The 5,828-nt window shown below is 31.0% G+C and overlaps 1 long non-coding RNA gene across 1 annotated transcript; it reads right to left on the bottom strand.

The window, feature by feature from the left end:
• Nucleotides 1-1,296: 1,296 nt before the first annotated feature.
• LOC126655816 (uncharacterized) lies at nt 1,297-3,786 on the bottom strand. The gene is made up of 3 exons (XR_007633096.2): nt 3,606-3,786; nt 2,471-2,556; nt 1,297-1,631 (listed from the first exon to the last, which is right to left on the bottom strand). It is a non-coding gene; the product is annotated as an uncharacterized LOC126655816 (long non-coding RNA).
• Between the last annotated feature and the right edge of the window lie 2,042 nt (nt 3,787-5,828).

The following is a 5,828-nucleotide window of genomic DNA, read 5'->3' as shown; positions in this document are numbered from 1 at the left end:
TATGTATATTAAAAATAAAATGAATTAATATAAAAATATATACCTGAAAAAATGAGGAACATAAGGAAAATATGAGCAAATGAAGCCATAATTGATGAGATCTTATCTTTAATATAATGGAACTAATTGTATGGTTGAATAATATTTTGGTCTGTAATTTTCTTATAACAAAAGGAGATGTGTGTGTGGTATTTATATAGTGTGATTATATTTTTATGAGCATGAATTGAAATTTTTTGAACTTATGAAAATTAATGTAGAATATTTGAATTTAAGGTATTAATGTAAATCTTTTGAATGATCAAATATATTTATAGAATGAAATGATTTCCGATATTCTTATTTAGTAAAAATAATTATTACTATTAAATATTTACCTTAATCACAAAGTATTGGTCTAATTATATTAAAAATTATTCTATTGAAATAGTATCAATAAATATGATATCTTTCAACCAGTGTTTTAAAAACCGAACCGGTATGGCCACCGGTTCGCAGTTCAACCAGTTCAACCGATTTAACTGCCAGTTGAACCGATTTTGTAAAATTTAGAATGAAAACAAAAAAACAATATAGATTAATACTTTCTATTAAAATATATTAATTTTTTTTTCACATGTATAAAATGGTTATTCTTCTCCCATTATTTAAAGTAGCAAAAATAATTAAACTAAGATGTCAATTTTAGTAAACAAAAAAATATAATTAGTCATTTTGATTTAGATGACCTTATCATGTTAATTGGAGGTTTCAGAATAAAAAAAAAGGAAACAATTAGCTGGGAATGTTATTATAAAGAAATAATAAAAAAAATGTAAAATAACAGTTTTAGTATATAGGACAACATATTGCATTACTTGAAAACATTTAGTTGAATTGTTTTCTTTCTTTATTCATTTTGAAAATAACCATTAATTTAAAATTTATTTTAGAAGGTGATCAACCTAGCTATTTTATAGATGTCAACATATTATATTTGCTTGATTTTAACTATTGTCTTCCATATATATTTTAAAATAGCTTCTAATTTACTCTTATTTATAAAAGGGGAATAAATTATAGCAAGTCAATCGTAATTGTTTTGAGAGCAAGCAAACATAGTAAATATAGAAAGGAAGTGGAAAAAATATGAGCAATTGTTTGAAATATAAGAATATTAATGTCACGACCCAAAATCGAGGGCCGCGACCGACGCTAGGGAATGGGAATTGTAGTTCCGAAACCCGTAACAAGCCTGAAATTCACTAAAACTTTTTCGCAAACATTAATCATATAAGGACCTTACAAACGGAAGCATTTAACAAAGACACATTTATTTGCACTGGTAAAACATTACAACTTGCTCGGGTCTATCGTTTCCGTACCTTGTACGTACTAACCTGGCATATACTACTAGTGTCAAAGTTACATCACGGGAATCTACCTCCGTGGTACAAAGCATAACTATCGTGGCCAAACAAATATATACAAACTGACAGCAACTATAAACCATATAAAATTTCACTGCTACACTGGTCAGACATCACACTACTGCAGCATCTACGGAAGTCGGGGCTATACATAGACAAAGGAACTTCCGGTTAAAGACGAACTTCTAGCCAAGTTCAGAATCTAGGTACCTGAAAAACACACTATTGGGGGGTCAGCTATTAAGCTGAGTGAGGTATATTTTACTTACCATATTATCAAAATAAGCATCGCATTTTTTTAAAAAAAACATTTTTAAAATATTATACAATCACATTTTACACAATTCCAACATATACAATCACAACAATTGCAAACAATTCACTAAATACAAGTATTTGATCCGATCGAAACCTTAATCTTAAACTCCTTAACCTCTCCTAATTCGTATTATATTTGAATCATATCGTTCGAGTGGCCGGATCCCGAGATAGTTCGACCGAGTTACCCGCTACCACGTGGCATAGTCCCGAGATAGTTCAACCGAGTTACATCATGTCACTACTTAATCCCAAGTTGTGGGTCCCGAGATAGTTCGACCGAGTTACCCACCAGATACGGGTCCCGAGATAGTTCGACCGAGTTACTCGTATCTGCCACAATTATAATCCTCCTTTCCGATACCCAAACATATTCCATTTCATAATTATAAATATGATCAATATTTAATGAGCTCATATCAAACGTATCTATGTACGAATATCTAGACTTTCATAAACACCGGTGATCACACGGCCTATTGACGCCCAATAGGTAGCTCGTTTCTTTGGATCATATACAAATTCACATTGGCAAATAATCGACAAGTCATAAACAAAGTAATGCAATCCATATATCAACAAATCAATCCACAAACAACAATTCAAGTATTATCCAATCCAACAAGAACAATTCAATCAAATCAAACTATACAATTTATGCGATGCATTTAGTAATAATAATATATACAGTATATATAAAATAGTTTTTAATACGATAATAAGAGTGAGTAAAATATACTCACTGCTTGCTATCCATATCCTTCGATAACAGCTAAGCGATATTGCGTTTTGTAAGTTCCGGGTTCCATTGGTAGTCGCCTCTTCAAGTCTACACAAATTCGATAGTAACTCGAATTAATTACACTCTAACTATAATTAATTAATCCAAAACTAGGTTTCTAGCCAAATTCGGCTATTGAAACCGTTTACTTAAAACAGTCTGACTCCTAAAAAAAATTGACATTCTTAATGTTCAGAACGTCGCCTACAACTTTCGTTTAGGTCTCGGACCGAGATTATCACCCGAAGGTGTCGGAATTTGGCCCCGAAGTTAATAACTTAGGGCTGTCCTAAATTTCAGAACTGCTATGCGCGACATAATGTTCTGATTTATTTGAGCTATTTAAAGGCCGAATTAGCAGAAACTTATACTTATACATTTAAAGACGACATCCTTAAGTTTCCGTACCAACAAACGGAACCTAATTTGGAGCTATATAGATCGAGATATTGCCCTGGAAATATGGCTGTTCCGCAGCGCATTAATTCCAGCAACATCGTTAAATTCTCAAGTAATCTCTTTAACGTTTCGGTCGATTAAAACAGATATGTACTCAATATTAATCCATATATTTTAACCTTAATTCATGCCATAACCATCAACTTAAATCTATCTCAACCTCCCTAACGTTTTCGTGCAAAAACTATTTTTGCGTTACGCTTGAAACTAGTTACGTATCGCTAAGCGTTCTAAGTAAATTTTAATGTGATTAACCCCCAACGAAGGGTGGCATCAGCCCCCCTTCACCTTCCTTAGGACCTCCCCTGTTTTGGACAAGGGAGGGGCTGCCATGGCTGCTGAAACGCAGCCCCACCGTGCTTTGGCACGGTGGCGCATCCTTTAGCCACCAAGGCCTCCTTTGGCCACCACCCATCACAAAAATCTTAAGCATACTCAAATGTCCAGCCATAACTAAACTCTCACATCACACAAACCACAACTATCATATTTTACCAATTCAAACATCAAACCTAGCTTCAACCAACAAATTATTAATCAAAAACACTAATGGAAGCTTTGAATTCATCATCATCATTATATACAATAAAACCCGAACTCAAAGCAGAAAACCCTAACTAATAGGTGATGATTTTTACCTCAATTGATAGGGATAGATGTGTAGAGCTCGTTCCCCTCGTTCCGTGGCCGCAAGAATCACCTCAATCAGACCAAAAACGAAGAAGTTATGGCACTTGTAAGATTGTGTTGCATATGGTGTTCTTGAGGTTGAAGATGGTCAAGGGTTTTCAGCTGAGATAAGTGTATAATTCTGAGTTTAAAATCAAATAAGTGGCCTTATATATTTATGGCAAAGTTCCCCTTTGATCCCTAATATTGACACCTCCTCACGATTCGGTTACGAACTTATATTTCGCCCAATTTAGTCCATAAATCGCTTAATCATTTGAACTCGATAAACTTTGTATTATTTATTTCCAAATAAATAATATCACCTTAATACCTCACAATTCCATCTCCAATAATTTATTTTAGCAATTTTCGGCTAAAAACGCTCAAATTCCATTTTGAGCTAAAATGCACTTTTTCCAACTTTTTCGTCCAATTGTTATTTTAATAATTATCGATAATCAATTTATCGATATTATTTTTATAAATACTAATTCCCGTCAATTATTTATTTAATTTCTATTTTCCGGGAACTAAACGCTTATTTTCAAAAAAAATTGAGCTAAAGTGGACTTTTAACCACTTTCTCACATTTATCTCTTTCACCCAGTTCCATTTTTATTGTGGAAGATTATTATTAAAATTTCCTTATTAAAATTCCAATGTCGACCTACTCGGGTCTTCTTTTATTTAATTATTTCTCAATAATTTCCTTTTTGGCCGTTTTAACAGTTTAAATTTAGACACGCTGCCTACTTTGGCAACGTCAGACATACGGGATATTACAATTAATAAAACCAAACGGTTCAATCGGGTTTTCAGTTTCCGGTTTTCACGGTTCGGGCCAGTCTAATCCATTTCGATCGGATTTCCAGTTCAGAGAGGCTAATTGGACTAGACAGATAGTCGGATCCCGGTTGAATCAGTCGATCCGGTTTTTAAATCATTTCTTTCAACTATTCCGTTTATCTTTTAAATTTGGTAAAGTCAATTTTTTGATAGAATTGAATAAAAGTCTGCCATATAACAGAAATATTCCATATACATTACGCAGTAAATTATTAATTTATGAAATTTTTCTTATTATATAATCACTAAGCTGTAACCCCTTATTAGAAAACAGCTAATATAGTAACAAATTAGTATATATCAGTGGTAATTCTTAAAAAATTAATCTTATAACTAGTAAAGATGGTTTCTATATAATGAAATATTTTTTTAATATAAAATGACAAAATACTTACAAGGCATGTAACGTCAAAATAAATGGCTAAAAAATCAAGAACTTGCAGTGATGGTATTTTGATTTCAAAACTATTTTGGAATGAAATCATGCGTCTAATATTTACTACCCATAATTTATCCTTCCGCCATTCCAAAGTTTATGATATTTTGAAAGAAGAGACACATATTAAAAAATAAAAAACGATTTCCTACTTTATCTAAAATATCCTATATTTTTGTAATGTTTAAAAAATTTGAATAGACATTAATTGTTTTTAGTTTTTTTATTATTAATTGCTTTTAGTTTGTTTTCGATGTGATCTTTTATCCTTTAAGAGAGTGGACCAGAAAATATCTCATTGGTTTGGTATAAACATCAAACAATCGGTTAATACAGTCCCTGAATTTCTTATTTCCCAGTTTACTTACATCCGTTTTGATCAATTTAAGAATAATACTCACAATTTTTATATTAATAAGAAAAAATTTAGAAAATTTTAAGATAAAATTAAATAAAAAAAATGTAAGAGTGAGATTATAATTATTACATTTTAAATTATATGTGGATAGACCTTATAAATTTCTTCAAGATAACAACATTAAATTCACATAAAAGATTAAGATTAAGTTCTCAAATAGTCAATTTCACGTAAATGTTTGTTTTTTTTCTTAGCTTATGAAAATGTTAAATAAATAAAAATTTAGCTCAAAGATTTTCAAACAAAATTATGTTAGTGACTCATTCAGTCATGAAATTGGAGTCGTAAATTAATCCTACCGTTTTGACATTGAAGATGATTGATATATTATGAGCTTTCATTTAGTACGGCCGAATATTTTGCTCATCCCTTACTGATAATATATGACCATATCTTGTATGAGGAAAAATATTAAGTATAATAAATTACAATAAATAAAGGATAATTTTTTTTAAAAAAAAGTATAAACTATATCTACGATAAATATAA

This window comes from Mercurialis annua, linkage group LG7, assembly GCF_937616625.2.
Source record: "Mercurialis annua linkage group LG7, ddMerAnnu1.2, whole genome shotgun sequence".
Lineage (NCBI taxonomy): Eukaryota > Viridiplantae > Streptophyta > Magnoliopsida > Malpighiales > Euphorbiaceae > Mercurialis > Mercurialis annua.
Note: the sequence above shows the minus strand (reverse complement) of the source record. Positions and strands in the feature narration are given on the sequence as shown.